Here is a 27,967-nt window from a genome sequence, read left to right as displayed (position 1 = left end):
TATTCTTGGATGTCTTCCTGAATAATAGTATAATCAGGACACCTAACCTCTGTCTCTCTGAAGCAGAGAATATTCCCTATGGGAAAGCACATTTGAAAGCAATGAGATAGCAAAATGGAGAAAGTAATTAGCTCTTTGTTCTTCTGCCACAGAGAAATATCTGGTTGAGCAGCCACATAAAGCAGAGCTGGTCTCTAAACCACAAAATGATATAAATGTTAGCCATGTAATCATATCATAACCCTAGAAGGTACGTGATCTGAATTAACCAGAGCCACAAGTAACACCATTTGTGTGCCTCTGGACCTGGATTCTCTGAACCAGTTACCTGACCCTGTCACAATATATCTGGGCAATGGCCAAGTCTCCATTTCACTCTAAAGCATGCTTGTATAACATGGATGAAATTTTCCTCCTGCAAGTCAGGAGGAATAACTGGAGAATGATTCAGCAGTTCTCAAAACTGTATCACACAGTACTCAGTAAACTTAATTGAATATCATTAAGCTTTTTAAAAAAGTTTTAGAATAAAAACCTCATGGAGAAGAGACATGATGTAAGGCCTAAATTAAAGCCTAATATTATTTGCTGCCTTGACATTTCATGCAATTGGGAGGGCTTTGCCTGGTCTAATTGAAAATCCCCTCTGCTTTGATCCTGCAGATGAAGACTTGTATCCAAATGGTCCTCTTCAGCAAGGGTACTAGGCACAGTTCCTGCTGCATTAGTAGTGGGTTTCAGTTCTCTGCTAGCCTAAGGAATTATTCAAACAAGTCAATCATATTTTCCTGAAGAAACTGGAGTGTGCCTTACCCTCTTGATGCTACAAAGCCTACCTCCTGTATTTCTTAGTTAATAACTCTCTTCCTGAGTGCAAACCCATGTGTACCTCAGCAGTATATAGTGTCTTCCTTCCCTGGGCAGTAAGCTCGTGACCAACAAACTGACCAGTGTTGGATGTTGTGTGTTTGGTCATCCCCATAACGCTATTCTAGAATCCTTTCCTCACCAATAGGGGACTAGAATGTGACAAGATAATCGAAGTTAATTACTCTTCCAACTTGATGAAAACATTCAAGTGTTGTGGTTATATTCTGGATTTGGGACTGGGTTTTCACCTGATGCAATGAAAAACTTGCTTTTGTAACTTTCATGATCTGCCCTCATGTTTTATGATAATAATTACTAGTATTGCCACTACTATCAATGCTATTTACTCACTTAATGACTTGTCAAATATACACAGTATCCTATTGACTATTTACCACATTTCAAAGCTAATGAAACTGAGACATCGAGAGGGTAAGTGATTTTCACATAGTCATAGGGTTAGTAAATCATAATTAAACCTAAGGGATATTTTATTTGTTTGTTTTAGCTGTTGTTTGTTTTCACCTTCAGGGTTTCTGTGATTAGCCACAATGTCACTATCTACTATCATTATCCAAGGTTGTTAACCACTAACATATTTACTTTAACCATTAGACTTGTCAGTGAATGTATTTCCTGACAGCCCCCAAATCATGAGTAGAACTCATTAAGGGTTTCTTAAAAACACTAAAAAATGACAAATATTTTAGTTCAATTGAGTTAATGAATACTTACTATGTGACAAACTCTTGGGCACAAAATCTGTTAAGTTTAAGTATTGCTTTCTTATTCAATACACTTATGTCTAAAGTTGGAAGGATATCTTCACAAGTCAAATAAAACTCACAGGCAGAATCAATAAACATGTAGAATAAACGTGAATGAATATCTCTACATGCAAAAAAGTGCTCTAAAATTTATATTGAAGATGTTGAATAATGAGGAGATAAAAACACAAAAAGATAAAGAAATAAAATTAGTGTCATCCTTAGACTTTAACATATTTTAAGACGATTTCAATTTTAAAACATTTCCTCTAGAGACTGTTCTGAATTCCCTATTCCTGGTCTTTACTTAGAATTTGAACTTTGTAACAAAGAGAATTTTTTCCTGGAGTCAGCAATCTAGAAAACAAAGTAAAAGTTATTACTTAAATGGCCTGGTTTATTTCACATGGATCTGGGCAAATAGAGAATGAAAACCTTTTAAAGAAGATGCACCATAGAACAGTGTGGCAGCTGCATTTTGTGTCCCACATATACTTCAAGCTCAGACTTTCTCTAACAGTTTCTGAAGTGGAATCTATCTGCTTTTCTTTTATATAGTCTAAGGAAGAAAAATGCTCAGCATTTTGTAGCACGTTGGTTAATGGCTAAAATAGTGTGGTTTGGTTTTTGGCCACTTGCACTGGCTAGTTGGTTTTATAGCCTTCTTCACAATGAGGCTTCCACACCACTAAGATAGTGTTACTGTTTGGGTGATAGTTTTCTCACCTCATGTAAAAACATGTCAGGTACAGGGAGCCAATATCTGTGTGCAGATGTTATTTTCAAAATGCATAGTAATTAGTACAGTGTAGGCACCCAGCGCACACTGAAGACGATAAAGCAGGGTCCTGGATCATTAGCCCTTTAGTTATTGTATAGGGAGGTCCTAAGGGAAGAGATGGAGTTACACATGGGAGATTTGGTGTATTGAGTGCTTTCCATCTGGTTCAGAATTATTTCATTCAATAGTTTAATAAGAAATGTAACATATTTGTGTATTCTTCATTCCTATCATTCTTAAATGTGTGTGTGTGGTGTGTGCATGTGTGTGTGTGTGTGTGTGTAAGCACAAAAGATTTGTAGTGCTTTGTTAAAATATCTGGAATTTTTACAGTAAAATTTATAAAAAAAAAAACATCTATTCTGACTCTAGGATCTATTTGTACACCAGAATTGTTAACTGTAGCCACACTACCAAATGAGGACTTAATGAAAGTTTATCCAAGATGGTTTTAAAAGTTAATAGAAAGAAACTGTAAAATATTGTGATGTGGCTCTTTTTGGTGTGCCTGGGAGTCTTTTGTGTATAAGAAAAATGAATTAGAAAAAACTATCCATGTTCTTTTCATCTTCATCATAATTGATTTTACCTGTGCATCATTTTGGGTCCATTTTCCTACACATATTTGTAATGTGGGTTTCATTTCCATAAAATGGGAACATAATAAATATAGGGTTTACTAATGATTGTTTTATGTGGCTGCCAATCTGCCAAGTAGCATTCTTAATTATTACCAGGAAACTAGGCATTTTCCAAACATATGTTTTAGATTTAAGACTAATATGCCATGTCAGCCCTCTCTACTGGACTGATGGGAGCCCAGTGGGACTTTAGAGTGTCTGCTTTTGTGGGTGACTTTTTGGGGTTAGATAAAAGCACCAATAGAAGGAGATAGAATAAAGCATCAAAAGTTTCTGAAAGAAAATCTTACAAAGAAATATCAAAGGGTTATGTTTTCATTATAAACTGATATTTTTACTAGGCGAGGACAGAGATCGATCTTCCTCTAGAAGCCATGGAATAAAGGAAATTAACTTACATTAAAGAACTTAATTGCATGGCTTTGTCTTCCCTCAGCAGCATAGCCATGAGTTTTGCCCTCCAATTTTTTTAAGTATATAGGGCTTTTTCATTAGCCTGTGCAAACCTGGAATGTTCTTTCAAAGAATTTATTCTGTGACTTGAAAAAAAGGAAACTGAAAATAAAAAGTATCTGGTCCAAATAGCTATATTTCTGAATGTTCCTCTAAAAATGTTTCAAGTTCAAAGAAATACCTTTTGGTGGTTTTAGTTTGCTTATCCAACACACACATTGCTTAGGACCCACATTTCCCTGGTTTTGGTCAGAGAGCTAAGCTACCTGTTAAATGTCTATGTAAGCATAAAACAATTTATTATTGACAAAAACTGTATCTCATCATTCTGAATTTTTGGGCTTTTGTGAAAACTATACTTAAAGCAGTATACTATTAATTCTACTTTGGAAACTCAAGAGCTATTTTAATAAAATAGCTATTTGACAAATAAATAATAAATATTTCTACTATTTAATTTTAAGTAGGAAAAGTGCTACTTTTTTGTTAAAATTGGAAGTATTTTAACAGCATCTTATCAACATCTTCATGATCCAAAGTGACTTCCATAGTGGCAAGGTTAAATACTAAAATGGACCTACTGCACTCATTGGTCTTCAGTACTTATGGTTGTCTTGACAAATGGAGAAAGTCACAGAAGGTATTTACTTTTACCCCCAAATGCACTGCCTATTTAGTCAATACTTTAGAAATGGTATTTTCTTGCATTCATGGCACAAAGACATTAGTATTTAAAATGGAAAGAAACACAGCATTTATATTGACTGTTATAGATGACTATGTGTATTTTGAAGAGAGGAAGAGAAAACTGTAATTATAGAAAAGTTTTAAGTCTCAAGACCATCTAAGAGTTTTTGGAATTCATCACTGTCTTTGTCTCCTATATATTGCTGTCAATGTATAGTGCCAAGAACTAGAATTCATCTGTCTGATGAATTACATTTAATATCTGGTGCTAAATTTAATAAATTACCCAAGATCATTTAATAAATGGCATAGGAGATAATTGATATAATAGAAGCAAGACAATGTGCTTCACTCCCCTGAAGATAATGATTATGTTGAGAAATGTCAGGAAACGGTTAATGTTTATTTCAAACTTCCTTCTTAACAACTGAGGCATTATAAGTGAAAAATGAAATATTCATTGACAAAACCAAGAAATTTCTAAAAATTCTCAGATGATACTAACCAACATTATTTTGTTTCCTTTCTCCTCATCTTCCTCGCTTATCCCCTTTCCTCTAGTTTTTTCCTCCTTCATATCAGAATTCTTAGAGAGTTGATGGAAAAAATTAGAAAATAAACTTCTTCAAATTCAAATGTCTGTACCAAGACTTTCTTCCAACTTTTCTGAGGAATTTGTCAAAGCTCTGGGGACACGGATTTGTATTTTTCTACTAACATTGCTGTGTATACCTAACTCCTTTCCTAATTTGTTTCAGATTGTGCCTTATGACAGTATTTCATTTCCCAAGTATAAGTCAATACTTCTCTAGATCTCACTCTAGAAAAGCGGTTCCTTGTTGAAGGGATTTCAGAAAACAACTATATAAAGAAACGTAAATTGTTGTGCTTTATGATTGGTTACATAACAGTACATATTCCCCATGAACAGTACATATTCATTATTTAAATAACTCAAATAATGTAATATTGAGAATTATCACAATCTTAAATAGAAAGAACACAGATTTTGTGGGGGTGAATCTGAGTTTGAACTTGTCAAGATCCTGGGCTGATTTCCTAACCATACTCATCCTTTGTTTTTAATGTATAAAATGGGGGTGAGGGTACTTCATAGCATCATACATACTGCAAGTATGATTGCACGTGTGAAATGCTTAACACAGTGCTGGCACATGGACAGCCTTCGATGAAGTCAACCTGCACTTGAGAGGCTGAGGTGAGAAGGTAGATGAGTGTGAAGCCAGCTTGGACTACATAAGAAGAATCTGCCTAAAAAAAAAAACCTGTCCGAGATGACACAGATTTTCAGAGTTTGTGAACTTTTGCCCAGTAGGGTCATGGATATGAGCTAAATTATTTTGTAATGAAGTGTCCAGAAACAAATATTCCTTCAAGTCCACAACAATTTAGAGATAGAAAGCATTTTCAAGAGCATTTGGCTCAACTTCAGAGGTTTGTTTTTTTTTTTTTGCATTGATTTTTAAACTGTTTTTCTTGTCTACAATAACTGGAAGACAGAATCGATCATCTGGATTCCATCATTTTACATTTGTTTTTATTTGTGCATCTATGAATTCCATGAAAATTAAAAATTTTAAATTACAGCTGCAACACTAAAGTCATTTTACATTAAATTTATTTTTAAGCTATTCAAAATTTACTCACCATGTTATTTATTTAGTGATTCATGTCTACCCAGGTAACTCTATTCAGTTATCTTAGATACCTATTTATCTCTGCCTACCAAACTCTTACCTACCCTCAGATGTGTTTCCTAGAAGTACATAATAACCTCTCCAGCCTGGGACAATTTGTCCCTTACCCCATGGCAACCTTCCTGTAACTCAGATGGCATGTGCTACCTCAATGCTTTGGATGGGAGTTTTATATACTGAATGTTAAGAAGACCATATGTGACTTGAAGAACGGACCTCAGTACCTTTGTATTTTTCCATAGTACAATGCCTCACAATTGGTTTTCAACAAGTGTTTATATAATTCTGTGGTTGCCAAAAGGTTAGACAGTTTCTGATAGCAAAGTGGTTTTTAAAAAGAACTTCATTATTTCTGCCATGTTCTGAAAGTAAAGATAAAAGAGGAAAAAGTTCTCCAATGCATAAATCAAAACAGATACTTTACCAGTTGGAAGGGAGAGCGAAACAAACAAAACCTTAGAAGCAACTCTAAAACTTACAGTATTACACACTATTGGCATCTTGAAGTATGATTTCTGAGCTCAACAGCAGCAAAATGACTCCTGAAGAGTGATGACAAGAAACAGCAAAATGTACCCTGAACTTTCACCACCTGAGATGGGTAGGAATGGACATGTCTCCTCTTAGATGGGTGCATGGGACCAGAAGAGCAAACAGAAGCCCACATGGGTGACTTTCAATCAATCAGCGCATGAAGTCCAAAATAACAAATAAAAGTAGATCAAGGCAGAAAATATTGGTAGAAAGGTGGGCCTAAGCATCTTATATTTCTAAGATTTAGCTAAATGTGATCAAAACAACTAATAGGGGTTAAATCAAACACTCAGCAACCAGAATAGCTTAGGACAATCATCTAAAATACAAAGCTGGGCTGGTAGTGTGGCTTAAATGATGTAGCACCTGCCTAGCAAGTGTGAGGCCCTGGGTTCAAACTCCAGTTCCACCTCAAAAATTATAATAAATAAAATAAAATACAAAGGAAGTAACTTTTCCCTTTCAGGAAAATCAAATGTTGAGATACACTCATGAAGAATAATGTAACACCAGTATCTCTAAAAATCTGATGAAGAGAATGCAATGACCTCTGTGAGTGTGTTCTGGACAGTTGCTTACTCTCCCAGCAACATGATTGATGGCATAACTTGTTCTTAAGACAGGCTATGTCTTAGGGAGTGCAAAGACCCTCCAAAAAGTATACTGGCTCAACACTTCACTGAAAGTAAAAGTATTTTTCGAGATAATACATCTCTAGGAAATATACAAATTAATTTGATATTTATGGATAGTTTTAATATTTTAAAAAATTACCAGCATAAATTAATTATAGAAAGGGGTTTCATCATAGTATTTATATACATGTATATAATGTACATTAATCAAATGCATCCTATCTATCTTACTTTATCATACCCTCTCCTTCCTCCTTCTTTAAGTTTTAATGGATTTCATTATGCTATTTTCAGACAAATATATAATGTAGGTAGTTTTAATATTTGAAAACAAGTGCTTACAACAACTGGAAGGCAGAAACACATGGTGTCAAAAATGAAGGGCAATTCTTAATGAGTTCAAAGAAAGGTCACCCTTTACAGTTCTGATGGAAAATCTATTCAAACACAAAGAAATTAAAGTGCTATAAATAGTCACTGTTCTTTTTTGTAACTTATGTTATCAGTTATGATCAAATAGTGCCAAGTTATACTGATAAATATTATTTGTTTAGTAAAAGAATGACTAAATTAATTAATTTATTCAGCACCTGCTTTTTCAAGTTCTGTGTTAGGCATATTCTCAATTATAATCTCATTTATGTCTCACAACAATCATGTCAGTTAGGAATTATCCTAATTTTAATAATAAGAAAACAGACTCATGACCCTCAGAAATAGACCTCAAGGATACACACTAATAAGGTGCAGAGCAGAATTTCCAACCCAGATCTTTTAATTTGAAACTGAGATTTTTGTTCAATAGGAAAATCATTGCTTCCCTTTTGAAAGTAAATCATCATTGTTGGCAAAACTGCTTGGGGTTGACAATGGATTCTAAGGCTTGTCCAAAGAACTTCTTGAGATCTTTAAACTCAATCACCAAAAGGGAAACAGTTTCATGACAGTCTGGACAATTACTCTGTTATGCCCAACAAACTGGGGAAAATGAGCCTTCCTCACTTGACTCATTTATTTAACTGTTGTTTTAGGAGAGACCTGCAAGGAAAAAAGGTTATGTCAATTGTGTTTTAACAGAGTGACTAAGTTGTGAGCATTTTCAAAAACATATTTTTCTTCAGAGTTTAGTTTTACTAGCTTTGGAGACAATGACTCAGGCATCTCTTTGTTGCTCTACTCTCTAATTAGCAAATTCTAAAGGCATTACCTTCAGAAAGGGAGGAAAAGTAGCCTTGATTCTGTTCAAAATTCACTCATATCATTCCTCTAAATGTACTTCTAAAAATGCTATCTTGCCATTACTGTAGGCTGATGAAAGGAGAAAGTACCCCTTCTGTTACAACAGGTTTCCCTAGAAACACAAGCCGAACCCTCTGACACTATCTTCCAAAGGTTTCCAACCTTTCCAGACACTCATTTAATCAAACACCTATTTACTTTGTGACCCCCTGGAGTACCAGTCAAGTGCTGGTGGGTTATAAGATATACAGTTTATCACCACTTTCCCAAGGCGAAGAGAACTATAACCAGAACACATTAGAGGACAAAAGGAAGAAGATGAAGAACAATTTTTCCAAATTGGCCTAAGGGAGAATTGGGCAAGGCAATTTATCCTATTTTTAGTCTGAAAACATTATGGGGGAAAAAGAAAACATGATTTGTTTTATGGGCTTTCGGAAGAAACTGCCTCAATGCTTTGCTTCCCAGGAGCTTGTAAGCCTCTCCTACTCCCAGGGCTGCCCAGTGACTCCAGGCACGAAGGGCATTACTGAGATTGCAGCTGAGTGCGGCTGAGCTGGAACAGTTGGGGCTGTGCTCACTCTGATAGTCCCAGGAGAGATGGACTGTAGGGGCATGGGCCTTCATCATCACCGAGGCGTTTTCAACAGAGGAAAATTCCTGATTACAGAGGAATGTGACAAGGTTTGTTTTACATGGTTATCAAAAACTCTGCACATTTTAAGAGACTGAGCACTGAACATGTAACACATGGGCAGAGTGTGGAGTGATTCCGTGGATCATGAATTAGCAAGTGTTTGAGTAACTTCTGTTTAGAGCAGTAAGTGAGAATCTGTAAGGAAATACTAAAACAAGGTGAGTAGATAGACTGCCCACAAGTGAAATCACTCCAATGGATTTTTAGTTTTGGGCTCTGAGGATTTAAAAAAATATTTAGTTGAACTTTTAAAAAAAATTAATAGTTCACACAAAAATTCAGACATTAGACTGGCAGAGTGTCTCAAGTGGTAGAGAACTTGCCTAGCAAGCACAGAGGCCCTGAGTTAAAAAAAAATCTGGCTTCTCTTTGAAAGTTGTAAGATTTGGCAACATGAGGGAGGTCACTATCATGGTATTGGTAGTCCATTGACTATTTATTTTTATTTTAGTTGACAAGTAATTATATATATATATATATATCACATATTTATGGGGTACAACGTGATGTGATGTTTGATACATGCTCTCATCAGGACATGATTACATTAAGCTAATCAACAAATCCATCATCTCACGTACTCATTTTTTGTAGTAAAAACATTTAAAATCCATTCTTTTAGTAATTTTGAAACACACAATGCATTGTTATTTTTCATCATTCTTTGCAATAAATCACTAAAGATAATTCCACCTATATGAAATTTGCATCCTTTGATCAATATCTCTCCTTTACCCACCCATTTCTCTGCCCCAGCCCCTGTAGCCACCATTGTATTATCAACTTCTATCAGCTAGCCTTTTTAGATTATAAATAAATAAGAGTATGCGATATTTGTTTTTCTGTATTTGACCCTTTAGACAAGCATTCAAGTGTTAGTGTCATGATTACCTTCCATATGCTTACTTAAATCATTTAGGTCATACTTGGCCCTCTGAGTTTGAAATCACAATAAATAAATGAAAGCCAATAACCAGCCCTCAAATATAGGAAGGTATAACCAATTTGGAAGCAGTAAAAGCAACAATTGAATAGCAATGTAACAGAAAATAAAATGGTAAAGGCACAATTTAAATTATTGTAGACTCACAACTTAAAATTGAGAACTACCTGCAAAATAAGTTGTTTGGAATGATAATAAATTATTTTAAAAAGGAGATAGGAAGTGTGAACATTTACCATAGAATTTGAAAATGAGTATCTATATAAAGGAGAATTATTTCCTTTATTATTCTTCAAAATGTATGTATTTGTGCATCTTTTCACAAATAACTAAGTCATAATTAATATTAGTCATCCAACCTTGCCAACTTTTTCAAACTACCATTCTAATAAAATCTGTTTGGTCAGAGACTTTAGTGCCTCCTACTTAACCAATTCCAGTGAAAATCTCACATCTAATCCTATGTGACCATTCGTCAATTTCTGTGGGGTCCTAGACCTACATGCAGCTGCATACTCTACAGCTGCACTTGGCTATCTCACAAGCATGTTTATTTGGAACCCTTTATTATCCCTCCATACCATCTTCTACACCAACATCCCCCATCTCAATGAATGGCAACACCATTCTTCAGACTCTTGTGAAGAAAGCTAGGTCACTTTGGAGCCTCCTTTTCCTTCTTCACATCCATTAGTCCCAAAGTTTGTTCTTAGTCTTCTTCACAAACAGTCTTTTCACCTCTCGTCCTCCTTCTTCTCTTTCTGATCTCTAATCTATCTTTACAGCAATGTCACATCTATAAACCATTATACCATTCTACTTAGAACACTATAACATGTCATAACTTTCAGAGCTTCTAGAGCAATCTAAAATTTTTAACATGGCTCTCAAGGCTCATCTTGGGCCAGAGAGAATCCTACAATTCACCATGTACCAACCACAATGCTCTTTTTTATGTTACATCTCAGTGAAGTACCTTCATAGGTGCTGTTCCCTTTCCTGAAATACTTTCCTCCTTCCCTTTCCTGCTCTATACCCTTCATCTCACTAACTCTTCATTCTCCATCAGGGCTTAATTGAATGTTACTTCTTCAGTGAAACTCTCTCAATCTTCATGAATATAACCCTCATAACATCTGACTTTCCATCAGGGCACATGCTTGCTTAGAAATTATGATAAGTCTGTCTTCTACTTTAAGTGTAAGACCCCAGAAGGTAGATCTGTCCTAATTAAAGACATATCATATTCCAGTGTGCCTAACCCTTAGTGAGTGCTCAAATATTGAATGAATGGATGAATGAATGACTATTATCTATCTAAAAGAGACAAACATTAAGTGGAAAAGAATACCATGATTCAAGGTATACCATTTTCTCCAAAACAACAATGGAAACATTCAAGGCAAATTATATTTTTAGGCACTAGTAACTCCATTTGTTGACTAACAAATAAGATAATTATAATAAGGTTTCCTTATAATTAAAACAGGTATGTCTTTAGTCTATAAAATCATTACAAGGAAGTTATATTTGGACATGAAATTTTTGATATTAATATCTTAGCTTGTTTATTTTTGTCTCAGTAACATATGTTTCAGTTTCATTCTGATTATTGGTATTACATGTGTGTCTTTCAGATGTTGGTATTCATATGTTGCTTATTTCAGAAAAAAGATGAAAGATTCCAACAAATTTTGTTTAATATTAAAAGAAATGTATATATATTATTATGTTAATCTATAATATTTATATATTAAGTTAAATATAGGACTCAGACTAACAAAATATCAGCTGTTCAACATGTCAATCAATATGTGATTGCCTGGGGTGGGGGCTGGTGTTGCACACAGAAGCATAAGTTAATTATTTCTGAGGAATGTTTTATTTCTGTACTGAACTGACTGTTCAAAAATGCACCCAGTCTTAATCACAGCTACATTTATTGAGTGCATACTCTGTGCCAGGAACTATTCCAAGTGCTTCATATGTATTGATCATTTAATCTAATAATTCTAAGCAGTATGCTTATTGCACATATATTTCATATTTTATCATCTGAGAAAATTGAGGCTTAGGATGATAGGTATGTTGACCAAAGTCATACAAGTAGTTAATTCATGAAACTGGGATCTGTACCCACAGACTCTTCCCCCACAGGATTTTTCTTACTTTTAACCTTTGAGCTTTGCCAATAAGTATTTATTGTCATAAATGCCTCCCTTTGCAGGGCACCAGTGATTCACACCTGTGGCAGAGATCAGGAGTATCGCAGTTTGAAGCCAGCTGAGAAAATAGTTCACAAAACCCTATCTCAAAAAAACCCATCACAAAAATGGGCTGGTGGAGTGGCTCAAGGTATAGGTCCGGAGTTCAAACCCCAGTACTGAAAAAACAAAACAAACAAAAAAAACCCTTCCCTTTGCTTATAATATTTTCTCTATTGCCTATAACACTATCATATACTTCCTTTAATTTTCTGGAATATGTTTGGGAAGTAGGTTATAGAATATTTCATCATTTTCATGCCACACAATGAGTTTTATACTATTCGATTATCCTTTAGAATCTTGCTTCATGTTGAAAGTATATGTTGTGACTAGGTTACCAGTTCACTTATCCCAGTTTCCTAACAATTGAAATTGAGAAGTATAAACATCTTTGTTCTGCCATCTTTTCTGACTCTAAGTCTAGAAGAGCCACATGAGCCATGTAGCTGGACTTACAGCACCTTGTTTTCCAGATGAATCAAAGATTTTTTCCTCAACAATTTCAAGATTTCCTGAGAAACCATATGACAGTAAATTCTAGGCTTGTAACCCATATCAGACTCTATGGTTGCCTTGTAACTAATCAAATTCTTCTTAGTCCTATCAACACAACCTAAAGAGAGACAGTTTCTCTCTGGGTTGTTTGTCAAGTAGAAAACTGAAAGAAAAGTCAAGGTCAAAATGTATTTGAAGCAAATTTGCTTCATATTTAACCTCATAGTACTAAATAAACTCCCAAGGATTGTACTAACCCACATGAGGTCAAGCCTCTTATAAAAGGAAGGGTTGAAATTGACCCTTTCAGAACAAAACCTCCTGTCTTCTATCCCACAGGTCAAATAGAGTCAAGATCTTGAGACAGCTTCTTCTATAGCTAAATTCCAGCCTGCACCAAATGAATCTTATATTCTTGACCTTTGGGAACACTTACCTCAGAAGTTCCCAAATGCTCCTCCAGCCAAGGAGCATTTATTTCCTCCCCCTTCTCTCAGCTATGAACCATGAGTTGGGAAAACATTTCAAGTGAATTGAATATGTTAAATATAATGAACTCTTCTTGCCAATATTTCTCATCAAAGATAAATATAAGTAAATATAGGCAGAGCTTCTGATCCAAGGTACCTACCCCACAACTACTTGAAATAATTTTTAACTTTAAGTAAGGAAAATTGAGATTATTCATACAATCTTATCAAAAGTTTCAGAATTGCTCTTAGAACCTCATTATTATATCCAAGGAAGTTTAAATGTCTAGATCTGGAAAATAATGACATATCTAGTCTTGCATTTTTCTGAGGACAATAGGAATATAGTGACCTTCCTAAGATTAGATTATAAGGTAGACCAGAAACCATACATAAAACTGACCCCAATTCTAGCAAGCACAATGAGTTATAGGGCAAGTCCCTGGAGAGACTATTTGCTCAAAATTAAGATCCACTGCTTGGCCAAAACCTGATAACAGCAGCAATACCTTGTCAGACAATGAGAAACAGCATCTAAAACAATTTGCAGGACTTAGATTTAGTAAGTATCATCTGACACTCTGCAAAGAGGAATGAAAATCCAGAAGGATAAGAAAAGCCTGGAATTAGCTATGAACTGTCATGAAAAGTGTATTAGATTGGAATTCAGCTGACAAAGACTAATGCAAGAGGTGAGAAATATTCCAAGTGAATGTTCATGTCTTTACAGAGGAGGAAGAAACCTAGGGAAAACAAATTACATCAGTTAAGGCTAACAGGATAGAGATAAGAGAAGCAAAAGAGCTAAGGGAGATAAGCTAAGCCCAAAGGGTTAAAGAGTATTAGGAGGGCAAATCTATCAGAAGGGAAAGGATGATGAGAGAGAAATCAGGGCCTCTAATAAATGAGAAAGTGCACAAAATTAATCACAATTCTGAAGTTTGCTGAGATGCTGAACTCATTTTTTAAGCCAACACTCTTGGTGAAAAATCCAAAAAGTAAGAAAGAAACATGATGAATTTGAAAGGACTAAAGGGCTTAGGAAAAATGCCACTGACAAGAAACAGAAAGTTTTCCCTGTGGGTGAGAATGCATGGAGTCAGCCCATTCCATTTCTCTAGGGTGATGGTAATAGACACAAGAAACAAATGCCCGCCACTGGTTTCTACCAGTGCCTTAATTAAACTATTCAACTGAATTAAATGTCTCCCTGGGGGTTAAGATTCTAATTTTATACCAGGATTATACCTCTAAAATCTTTTGGTCTAGCCCTCTCAATTATGGCCAAGTAAATTGTCACTCCCATTTTTGACATAAAATCATGATGTTATGGAAATAATAGATGCTAGATTTAAGACAAAAATCCAAGAACTCTGTACCCTCATGCAGAGATTTCTGAATTTCAAACTGACTGCTAGCAACAAAAGCTGTTACTTGTGGGTTCCCTACTGTAGGTGGAACACTGATCAAATTGTAGCATACTGAGCTTTCTTAAGGATTTGTGACATATGTATCCTACTTCTTTACAGATGAAGAAAGAGAATAAGTAAATGTGTGAATTTATAGTTGGTATGATTTTTGTATGTATTAGTATGCTGTTTAGAAGTCTAATACAGTTGTATCCTCTTTTAAGAAATCTTGCTAAGTAAAAATGAGTTTTGAAAAGTTGTAAGTAATTCACCTTTAAAAAAGACTCACATAAAAGCAATTATCATAGCATTCCTTGGTTCTATGCTCCAAATTATTTTAAATGTATAAATATCTGTAGATATTAAGTTCCTTAGAATTTTATTATTTAAAATGCTAAGAAAACAAATGGACACACCACATTACCACCTAATATTTCAAACACGAATCAGTAAGCCTAAGTGTAATTGTGCTCAACTTTTCAGAAATACTTGAAACAAAGTAAGGCTATCCTATGGAAACTAGAATCAAAGAGAATGTGATACTGGTTCTGTATTGTCCAGGGAAAGTTTTTCCTGTGCTGCCCAAGCAAAGGAAGGGGCATTACTTCCATTCCATATGGAACAAGATATTTGCCAAGGGATTCTCTACTTTTGTCAATGGTATGCAGAGATCACCTTGAGGAGTAGCTCAAGAAATGACATGTGTTACAACTATAAGGAAATAATCTAAGTGTGGAATCATTATTTCTTGCCCACCTTCACAGTTGCAAAGAAAAGAAAAGAGCTGGCAATTTCTTTAATAATAAGATTCCCTATCTGTTTGTAAATTTCTACACTTATTTTTACCAAAAAGTGCATACATTTAATTATTCATATATTGACTCCTGTCTTCTAAGTAATTTGCTTTGAAGCAACTAACTTTGGCTCTAGAGTTCAGTGAATCTTTAGCTCAGTTAGATTTTCTCTCAAGCGCCAGCATCCTCAAGCATACAATAAAAATGCTAATGCTACTCAGTTCATGATCATTGTAAGAAGTAAATGATATGAGATCCCTACACAATAGGCACACAGAATCCTTAAGCATACTTGGAAGAGGTAAGTGCTTAATGTGTAGTAGAAAATATTATTATCATTTTAGTTATATTAAAATTAATATGTCACAAACCTACTTTTCCAGTTAAGAACAATTTAAAGCTGAGCATGCTGTAATCCCAGCACTCAGTAGGATGAGGCTTGAGTCTGACACGGGTCAGGGCTGTACAGCAAGACCTTGTCTCAACAAAACCAAAATAAAACCAATAATAACTTACTATCTCATGTTTTTCTTTTTCATTTAAATACAGTTCTAATTTTCTTCAGTAAAGCACACAAATATAACATCTGTTTTGACTATTTTGAGAAGAAAATACTAGAAATATATTTAACATTGGGAAAAAGAAAGCATAAGTATAGACTAAGACATCTCTAAACATTCTCTCCTTTACCTAGTCAATCAACTATATCTCTGAGTTCAGTGTTTCCCCAAGTATAAGAATCTCTAATGAAGACCAGTGGAACAGAATATAGGACCCAAATATGAATCCACACAGCTATGCCCACTTTATTTTTGACAAAGTTGTCAAAAACATATGATGGAGAAAAGACAGCCTCTTCAACAAGTGTTGCTGGGAAAGGTGGTTATCTTCCTGTAGAAAACTGAAACTAGATCATGCCTGTCACCCTATACTAGTATCAACTCAAAGTGGATTAAGGACCTTAATATCAGACCAAAAACCTTGCAATTAGTATATAAAAGAGCAGGGAATACTCTGGAAGCAATAGGTATAGGCAAGACTTCCTCAGTGGAACTCCAGCAGCCCAGCAACTAAGAGAAAAGATGAACAAATGAGACTATAATGAAATTAAAGAGCTTCTGCACAACAAAAGAAGTGGTCTCTAAATTGAAGAGACCACGCACAGAGTGGGAGAAAATATTTGTTAGCTATATATCAGACAAAGGACTGATAGCCAGAATATACAGGGAGCTCAAAAAAATAAACTCCTTCAAAATCAATGAACCAACAAAGAAATGGGTAACTGAACTAAACAGAACTTTTTCAAAGGAAAAAGTCCAAATGGCCAAAAGACACATGAAAAAATGCTCTCCAGCCCTGGTCATAAAGGAAATGCAAATCAAAACCACACTAATATTTCACTTCACTCTTGTTAGAATAGCTAGCATCAAGAGCACAACCAACAACAAACATTGGTTAGGATGTGGGAGGAAAAGAACCCTCATACACTGCTGGTGTGAATGTAAGCTGGTATAACCACTTTGGAAAACAATATGGAGGCTTCTTTAAAAACTAAACATAGATCTGCCATATGATCCAGCAATACCACTCCTAGGGATATACCTGAAGGAATGCAACTCAGGTTATTACAAAGGCACCTGCACACCCATGTTTATTGCAGCACTATTTACAATAGTCAAACTATGGAAATAGCCAAGATTCCCCACTGCTGACAAATGGATTAATAAAATGTGGTATTTATACACAATGGAATTTTACTCAGCCACAAAGAAGAATGAAATTTTGTCATTTGCAAGTAAATGGATGGAGAACATCATCTTAAGCGAAGTTACCCAGGCTCAGAGGCCAAAAATTGCATGTTCTCCCTCATATGTGGATTATAGACCCAAAACAAATGAAGAAATATTACTGGACATGGGTCACACAGAACATACAGAAGGAATAGGAAAAGGGAAGGAAACTTAAAACTTGAACATGATTGACGTGCTTACTGTAGAGGAGCTAATAAAGTAATCTTAAACTGGCAGAGGCCTCTATGGGAAGGGGACCAGGAAGTAGTGAAGAGGTCTGGCAGAGATGAACCAATGTGGATTGCAATACACTAGTGCATGGAAGCAACCTAGGAATCTGTCTCTCTCCATAGCTATGTTTACCTCAAACTAGCAAAAACACTACATCTTTCTTATTGTCTACCATGTTTTCTCTTCAACAATTCAGAGAACAAGAGGGCAGAACAGGTTCTGCCTAGAAGAGGGGGAGTGGTGAGGGTGGCCCAAACAATGTATACACATGTAAGTAAATGTAAAAGTGATAAAATAAAAGAAAGAAAAAAATAGATTTTTATTATTGTGCTTGGTGGGAGGACATTGTAGCATTTATGGAAGTTCTTATAATATTTCAAATATATCATACTTGAATTCACTCCCTCCATCATTCTCCTTTATTCCCCCTCCATTCCTGGAGTAGTTTCAACAGGTATCTTTTTTTGGTTTACATACATGTGTACACAGTATTGCCTAATAAATGCCTCTTTGCTTTGAAAAGATAAAGAGAACAAACATGGTACTAAATTTGATTAGTGGATGAACGATATCTGGTGTTGAGTTTGAGCTTCATAGTAAACAAGGACCCATTTACCAAACCTTTCTGAGAATAGGTTAAGTTTGTAGGAAATTTGGCACAAATTGTAGGTGTCAAAATATCATCATGAGAAAATTAATGAGTATAATGAAAATGTAATTGTTGTGCTATAAGTAAGGAACTCCACTTCTTTGTCTGTATTATAAATCTTTAGAGGAACAACCTGCTTCTAACTTAATAACTGCTTCTTGAATATTTTTGAAAGAGAAACACATGAACTATCAAATACTTATGCAAAGCATGTGTTTTACATCTGCCACCTCATCTGCCAATGAAATTCAGATATCTTCAGTCAGTAGATAGCAGAAGATGAAGAACTTTGGAAGGTGATTTTTCAGTGAAAGAAACTGTGACAAAATACCCAAGTCCCTAGAAAGCAGCATGCTGATATCAAGACATTTTTTGGTATATATTAAATTGTTCATAGTTAAGGATATCATTACATTTTCATACCTGCCTATAATGTACTTAGATCACAATCACTTCTCTGTTACTCTTTCTTATCCCCCTCTTTCCTCTCCCTCATCCCAGTCCCTTTTATCTCCCTATCAGTCTCTCTTTTACTTTCATGTCATTGTTTTGTTTCCCCCTACCTTTCACAAATGAGAGAAAACATGCAATACTTGTCCATGTATGTATCACATTTTCTTTATCCATTGAAGGGAACCTAGGTTGATTCTATAACTTGGATTTTATGAATACTGTCATGATAAACATGGATGTACAGGTATCTCTGAAGTAAGCTAACTTTGATATACTCAGAAGTGGTATGACTGGACCAGATAGAAGTTCTATTTTTAATTTGTAGGGGAACCTACATAATGATACCCATAATTGTTGGACTAATTTACATTCCTCCCAGCAGTAAAAATTCTTTTTCACCCTGAATCATTACCAACATTTGTTGTTATTTGCTTTCTTGATAATAGCAATTCTGACTGGGGTGAGGTGGAATCTCAATGTAGTTTTTATTAGCATATAATAGTTCTACAGTATGATACACTGTGACATTTACATATGTTCTTACAAAATATCTTAAGATTCACCACTTCATCATTCTCCCTCATCCCTCCTCTCCACTTCTTAGAATAATTTCAACAAGTTGCATTGTTCCATTTTCATACACATATACAAAGTACATCCACCATATTTTCCCTCTTTTACCTTCTGTGTTTCCCCTCCTCACTCCCACTGGTAACTACCTCTAGACAGGATCTTTTCCCTTCCTGTCCTTTATTTTTAAAAGTGTACATTGATTATTCAAGGGGTATTCATCTTGGTATATCACACATTACATATTGTACTTTTAACCCCTGTATTATTTACTCTTTATCATCCTGCTCCCCAATTATTCAACAGTTTATAGTGCATTACATTATATTATCTTCATATAAAAATGCATTGCTTTTTTGCTATTATTTATTCCCTTTTCCTTTTCTTCCTCCCTGTAGTATCCTCCAGCAGAATCACTAGTACAATATCTACCTCTCTCTGTATGTATGTATGTGTATAGGCATAGAAGATTATGCATGCATTTATGTGTACATTTATCTTACAGGTCTAGCTTCCACACATGAGGGAAAATTGTGACCTCTGTCCTTCCGAGCCTGGCTCACTTCACTTAACATGGTATCCAATTCTATCATTTATCTGCAAACAATGTAATTTCATTCTTCTTTATGGCTGAATAATACTCTAGTGTGTATATATACCACATTTTCTTAACCCATTCATCAGTTATAGGACATCTGGTCTGTTTAAAGTTTGGCTATTGTGAATAGTGCTGCAATAAACATGGGTGTGCAGGTGTCTCTCTTGTATGTTGATTTATAGACCTTTAGGTATATAACTAGGAGTGTATTACTAGATCTTATGGTAGGCCTGGTTTTAGCTTTTTGAGGAACCTCCATACTTCTTTCCAGAGTGGTTGCACTAATTTACATTCCTACCAATAGTGTAAAAGTGTTCTTTTTTCCTTGCATCTTTTCCAGCATTTGTCATTGTTTGTGTTATAGATGATGGCCATTTTTAGTGAAGGTGAAGTATAGATATCCTTTTGGTTTACATTTCCATTATGGCCAAGAATGTTGAGCATTTCTTCATGTACTTATTGGCCATTTGTACTTCTTTCGAGAATTGTCAGTTCAGTTCATTTTCCCTTTTATTCAATGGGTTTTTGATTCTTTGGGAGGTTATTTGACCTCCTCTATATTCTGTTATTAATTGCTTGTCATATGTATAGCTGGCAAAGATTTTCTCCCATTCTGTAGGCTGTCTTTTCAGTCTACTGACTGTTTCTTTTGCTGTGGAGAAGCATTTTAGTTTGATGCAGTCCTCTTAACTGCTGAGCTATTGGCGTTCTAGCCATAAAGTTATTACTTATGACTTTGTGTCCCAATGTATTTCCTATTCTTTTCTGTAGTAGTTTCACAATTTCAGATCTTACGTTAAAATATTTGACCAACTTTGAATTGAGACTGGTACAAGCAGAGAGACTAGGATCTAGTTCTAATCTTCTATAAGAGGATATCCAGTTTTCCCAGCACCATTTGTTGAAGAGCTTTCCTTTATCCAACACATGTTCTAGGATCCTTTGTCGAGAGTCAACTAACTATAACTATGTAACCCACATAGTGCCTGGGTCTTCTACTCTGTTCCATTGGTCTTTGTGTCTGTTTTTGTGCTATTCTGTTTTTACCACTATGGCTCTGTAGTATAGTTTGAAGTCAAGTACTGCAATATCTCCAGTGTTGCTTCTTTTTGCTCAGGATTGCTTTGGCTATCTGAGGTTTTTTGTATTTCTATATGAACTTTAGCATTGACTTTTCTATCTTGGGAAAGAAAGTCATTAGAATTTTGATAGAGATTTCATTAAACATATAGATTGCTTTTGGTAGTACAGCCATTTCCACAATATTGATTCTGCCAATCCATGAGCATGGGATGTCCTTTCATCTTCTGATGTCTTGATGGATTTCTGTCCTCCATGATTTTTAGTTTACATTGTATAGGTCTTTAACTTCCTTTGTTCAAGTTGTTCCTTGGTATTTTAATTTTTTATGTTATTGCAAATGGTATAGTTTTCCTAATTTCTTCCTCAGACTGCTCATTGTTTGTGTATAGAAATGCTACTGATATTTTTGTATTGATTTGATACCCTATTACATTGATAAATGCTATGAATATGTTATGAGGTTTTTGGTGGAAGTTTTAGGGTCTTTCAGGTATAAGTTCATATCCTCTGCAAATAGGGATAATTTGACTTTGTCCTTCCCCATTTGAATCCCTTTTATTTCTTTTTACTGTTGTATTGCTCTGGCTACAAATTCCAGAACTAAATTTAAGAGTGGAGAGAGTGGATACCCTTGTCTTGTTCCTGATTTTAAAGGAAATGGTTTTAGTTTTTCACCATTTAGAATGATGTTGGCTATAGGTTTATCATATATAGTCTTTATAATACTGAGGAATGTTCCCTTTATTCCTAGTTTCCTCACAGACTTTATCATGACAGGGTATTGAAATTTGTTGAAAGCTTTTTCTGCATCTATTGAGATGATGGTGATGTAGGTTTTGTCCTTGGTTCAGTTTATGTGTTGTATTATATTCATTGATTTGAGAATGTTGTGTAATACCTGCATTCTTGGCAAGAAACCTACTTGATCATGTTGTATGATCTTTTTAATGTGTTGTTGGATTCTGTTAGCCAGCATTTTATTGGGAGTTTTTGCATCTATATTTATTAGGAATGTTGGCCTATAACTTTCTTTCTTTTTTTGATGTGGCTTTACCTGGTTTTGGTTTTAGCGTAACACTGGTTTTCTACTTTCTGGAATAAGTTTGGTAATATTCCTATATTTTGTATTTTATGGAATACTTTGAGGAGCATTGGTGTTTATTCTCCTTTAAAGGTCTGGTATAATACAGCAATGAATCCATCTAGACCTATGTGTTTCTTTTTGGGAGGTTCTTTATAACTTCTCAATCTCATTGCTTGTTACAAATCTTTTTAAATTGCTAATGTCTCTGGGCTCAATTTTTGTGGGTCATACATGTCAAGGAATTTATCTGTTTCTTCTCCATTTTGCAGTTTGCTGGAGTATAAGTTTCAAAATATTCATGTATGAACTTCTAAATTTTATTTGTGTCTGTTTTACTATCCCCCCCTTTCATCACTGATTTTGTTAATTTAGGTCTTCTTTTGGTTAATTTGGTTAAAGGTTTCTCAATCATGTTTATTTTTTCAAAGAACCAACTTCTTGTTTCATTGTATCCTTCTTTTGCTCTCCAATTCATTGATTTATACCCTAATTTGCTTGTTCTTATTTTTCTAAGAGTTTGAAATGCATCATCAGGTTGTTTGAGATCTGTATAATCTTCTGATGTAGACACTTGTAGTTATAAACTTCCCTCTTCAAACTGCCTTTTCTGTGTCCTACAGGTTCTGATAAGTTGTGTCCTTATTTTCATTTGAATTTAGGAATTTCTTTCTTAACTTCTTCAATAACCCGTTGATCATTCAAATATGTGTTGTTCAGTCTTCACAAGTTTAAATGATTTTGTGATTTTCTTTGCTATAGGTTTCTAATTTTATTCTATTATGGTATTTTAGGATATAGGGGATTATTTAAATTTTTTGTATTTGTTGAGATTTGCCTTATGATTTAGGATGTGATCTATTTTGGAGAAAGTTCTGCTGAGAAAATATGTACTCTGCTGCTGTAGGATGGAATGCTCTATTATGCTATTGTTTAGTTCCAGGATATCTTTGCTAATTTTTTGTCTGTATGTTCTATCTACTGATGACAGCGGGATACTGAGATCTCCTACTATTAATGTATCTGTACCTATCTGATCCTTTTTGCTGAAAACAGTTTATTTTATGAACTTAGGGACACTGATGTTTGGCGCATATATATTTAGAATTATTATATCTTCTTGCTGAATTGTTCCCATTAGTAGTATGTAGTGATCTTCTTTTTCTCTTCTGATTGATTTTTTGCTTAACATCTCCTGTGTCTTATATGAAAATAGCTAGTTCTGCTAACTTTTGATTTCCACATGCCTAATATATCTTTTTCCAACCTTTCACTTCAGTTTATATGTGTTTTTCTTGAGAGGTATGTTTCTTATAGACAACAGATTGTTGTATCTTGCTTTTTGATCCAATCAGACAGTCTGTCTTTGAATTAGAGAGTGAAGTTCATTTACATTTAGGGTTGTGACTGAGAAGTATTTACTGATTCTTATGTTTCTATTCCTCTTTTTTCTAGGTTGAATCTCATGTTGATCTTTACTTTTGGCATTGTTAATCTTCAGGTTTTGCTGGTTTACTGAGTTGATCACGCTTCATACTTTTCTAACTCTCATAGGTTCCTCCATTCATTTTTTGTTTTATTCTTTCCTGATCTCTCATGTTTGTGATTGTTTATCTTCCTTTTCTGTGTTAATTAATCCCTTGAGTATCTTCTGTAGTGCAGGCTTGTTGGACATGAATTCCTTTAGCTTATTTTTATTCTAGAAGGTTGTTATCTCTCCACTGATGTTGAAGGACAGCTTTGCTGGATATAGTTTTCCTGGTTGGCAGTTACTCTCTCTCAGCACTTGAATTATATTGCTCCATGATTTTCTGGCTTTTAGGGTTTGTGCTGGGAGATCTGAGATGATTATTATGAGTTTACCTTTGTATGTAAGCTAGCATTTTTCTCTTACATCTTTCAGCATCCTTTCTTTGTTACCTAATTTTGGCATTTTAATTATGTTATGAAGTGGGGTTATTCTTTTCTGGTCATGTCTTTTTGGAGTTTAGAATGCCTCCTGTACATGGGTATCTATTTCATTACATAGAGTTGGGAGATTTTCTGCTATGATTTCATTAAACAGATTTCCCATGACTTTAGTTTGTATTTCAGCTTCTTCTTCCACCTTGTGAATTCTTAGATTTTGGTCTTTTGATTGTGTCCTAGAGTTCTTGCATTTTATGATCATATATATTCATTTTTTTCTTCGTTATTGTCCATGTGCAATATCCTTTTGATCTTGTTCTCCATCTCTGATTTTCTTTCCTCTGTTTGATCTTGTCTGCTGGTGATATTATCCACTGTAGTTTCTATTTGATTTATTGACATTTTCATTTCTAACATTTTTACTTGGTTATTTTTCATAATTTCTATTTCCTCTTCCATGTTGTTGACTTTCTTGTAGAGGTCTTGGATTGGTTTACAAATTTCATTTATCTGTTTATTGGAATCTTCTTTGAGGACACTGATGATTTTTAACAGTAGGCTTCTGAATTCTCTCTCAGACATTTCAACCAATTCATCATGTTTGGATTCAATTGTTGAGTCATGGACTTTTGGAAGGGAAATAATGCCTTAGTTCCTCATATTTAGATTTCTATGCTATGCTTTGTGTATCTATTGGTCTAAGTTTCTCTTTTACTTCCTCACATAAGTGGAGAACCTACTACAGTAACAAGGTCAACAATTTAGCATGAATCAAGTATTTGAATGAGTAAGAAACAATTAGAACCCTTCTCTGTCTCCCTACTGAAGTTATATGGGAGCAAACCTCTGATTTCTAGGGAGATGATCTGCAAGTTTAACACTGGTTGAAAGATATAAGGATTAGAAATTGAGTAATATAGGGGATGGGTGTGAGAAAGGGAAGATAGAAGGAAGAGGATATGGTAGGTGAAGAAGTATGAGAGAGTTCTATATATTTATAACAGAGAAATAGAGAATGGTTTTGGAGAAAAGGAGAAAAAAAATAATGGGGAAAAGATTTTGATAATTAAAAAACAAATTTTAACAAAAGAAAAGAAAAAGGAAAGAAAGGGCCAAATGAAAACAAATTAGATGAAGAGAAAAAAGAAAAATGAAAAAAAGAAAAGAACAAGCTTATATTTCTCACTGGAGAGAAGTCTTGGTGTTACCCGTGTTTTGTCCAAGTTAGTCCTTCTGGCCCCAGTTATGAGAACAGCTTCAGGAGAGTGGAGTTGTACCTCTAGCTTACAGTGTAGGTGGGATCCTCAAGTAAAGGCAACTTGGACAGCATGTTTGGAGCACCCCAGGGAAATTTTCTTAAAGCACTTTGCCCTTGGAGTTGTTTTGGACTTGCTTGGCCTCCATAGGTTGGGGGTGAGACTTCTTGTTGAAATGCGGAATGATATGAAAGAGCAGGGGCCTCTGTTCCTTGAGTAGGCTGTTAGTGAGCAGGGCCTTAGGTAATGGAGTTGTTGTAACTGGAAAGGGCTGGACTACTAGCCTCTGAGCCTTTTCCTGCTTTTCAGATTGCTCCAGTCAAAACTTCTCTCTCTCTTTATGTCTATCTCTGGTGGCAGACTCCCACATGGACCCTGAGACTAGCACTCCCAGAACCCTCTAGGCTGTGATTTTACAAATCCCCCAGATTTCTCAGTCTCAAAATTTGCCTACTGGCAAGGAATTTGAAAAATACAGAAGGCTAGTTGCTTTGCTGCGAAAATATTCCACAGGCAGTTAAGTCTTTCCCTTCTCCAGTTCAATTTAACTTAACTTGCTGAAAATCAAAGCCTTCCCTTCTCCATGAGCCTCTGTAAAGGCAATCCCTTCACACACTATGGCTAGGTATCTAAAGATGCCCTAAACAGTGATTGCTCCTTGTTTTCAAGGCCCCCCAGGTACCTCAATCTTCATCAGGAGGCCCTCTTTCAATAGGGTGCCTTGCCACAGCTCTCTGAGTTATGGGGAAGAAAGGATTGCTTTGTCTGATGCTGGCCTGTTTTTCTGGGGAAGTCACTGATCCATCAAATCCCCTCACTGGGATTAGGGTTTGTGGGTGGTGTGGTTTTTGTCCCATAGCTGGGTCTGATAGTCTGTTGTGGAGGCAATCTGGCTTACCTTGAAGTGGAGGCTTTGGTTTTCCCTCTTCTCAGGGAAACGGGCAAGAGCCTCAAACTGTTTCTTAATTTACTATATTGCCTTTCTGTTTTGCCATATTTTTCAGCTGTCCTGTCCCTCTTTTGTGGTTCTCAGTGCTCATCCTCTCTTCTGCGCTTCTTTATGTAGTCTCTTCTTTGTTATCCAGACTCTTATTCATAGGGTCTCATAGGGAAAACTTCTGCTCCTCTGCTCTCTTGCCTTTCTCTCCCTCCCTCTCTTTCTCTCTAATTAGGTTTGATTGCATTTCCCCGGTGCCCGGGAATGTTGAACATTTTTTTTCATGTGTATTTCTTTGTTTGAAAATTGTTCACTTTATTTGCCCATTTATTGATTGGATTATGTGTTGTTTTGGTGTTTAATTTTTTTGAGTTTCTTTTTATATTCAGGATATTAATCACTGCAAGACAGTTGAAAGAATGCAGGAAGGGAATGAGTGGCCTTTGGAGAATCCCAAGCTCATTGTATGCTTGGTGTAAGAACACTTATAGCATCATCAGAGGATAATATTTAGGCTTACCCAGAATTTGTTCCATCTCTGTGACAGTCCTCAAAGATTTCTCTGTGGTCCCACTAAGCCAATTTGAAATCTTTTCAGCTCATGTGCCATGTCTTACTCACGCACCAGTCTTGTACTTCCCCCTCTTGCCATTGTTTGTGATTGCAGAGCTATTGCATTCCTTGCCACTAACCTATCAGGTTTACAACTTGATTTCCTTCTAAAAATGACAAATGAAGCTACAATTTGGACATATTTACTAAATAGGGTACTTGCTATTTTGTTAGTATGACACCCCACACTGTTTTCTGTCTTGGTGTTCTGTCATATAGATTTGGTGGCTCAACATAATCCAAGGGGAAAAAGTAAATTAGATCTTTTGGTTTTTATTCATTTGATTGGTTGGTGTAATTAAGAATTGGTAGTTGTGAATTGGTCTCTGTTTTTTGCTACTAAAAACAGAAATGTAAGTGCATTTAAAAAGTCAACATATCATGCAAAGAGTGTCCTGAGAAAGCTTAAGGCAATACATAATTTTTCCCTTTGGTTATTTTTCTTGGAATATCAAATAGAGCAACTGTTTCTTTCTTTGGTTTTGGTGGTACTGGGGTTTGAACTCAGGGCCTCCTGCTTGCTAGGCCAGCACTCTACTACTTAAGCCACTCCACCAGCCCAAGGGCCACTGTTTCAAGAGGCAACTGTTTCAGCCCAGGTTCTTATAACCCAGTCTCTTTACTCAAGCTGTCCATCACTGACATGAAAAATTTCTCAACAGATAATGCAATGTGAAGCCAGAGACCAAACATATTTTCTTCTCTCTGCACTCCTATTTTAACTGTAATCTTATGAATCCTCTTTCTCTGGAAAGAGCTTCTGCAGCTTCTATCCTCTGCCAGCATCATGGCCTCTGTCCTTGTTTGCAGGCCCAACTCTCGTTTCTCAGCCATTTGCTTTACTGGAATGCCCTCTCTGACTCAGCCTCACCACCAAGATTGCACTTATCAGTGCTCAAATACCAGTCACTCCCCAATGAAGTAAGAAGAGATACTCAGGGCAGTCCCAGCAAGGCAAGAAAGTTCTGGCATCTCATCAGTTTTCAGGGTTAGAATTTCACTGTCAAGCATGCTATCTGCCAGACCTTCCCAGATAAACAGTAGAGGGGGGCTCACTGCACATTCTTTTCATGCTCACAAATTTCAGAGGAGCCCTCTGCAGTTGAATACCAGTGAATCTCCCAAACCCTGTCATTCAGATGCTGCCTTCTGCCTCCTTGCTATAATCAGGAAAATATTCTTGTCTCAGCTGTGATGCTGTGACCAAATCTATAGCCTTGGCGGCTAACATTCAGGGTTGGCATTTCATACATTAATCCTGGGTGGGATTTTTTTCAACTTGTTGTATAAGTCAACTTATTTAAAAATAAAGTATGTATTGACAATTTATGGAGATATGAGTCCTACTGCTAGAATTTCTAGTCTGAAACAAAACTATTACTTACCTTTTTTGAAATTT

This window comes from Castor canadensis, chromosome 1, assembly GCF_047511655.1.
Source record: "Castor canadensis chromosome 1, mCasCan1.hap1v2, whole genome shotgun sequence".
In the NCBI taxonomy this organism is placed as follows: domain Eukaryota; kingdom Metazoa; phylum Chordata; class Mammalia; order Rodentia; family Castoridae; genus Castor; species Castor canadensis.
This window is presented reverse-complemented; position numbering follows the sequence as displayed.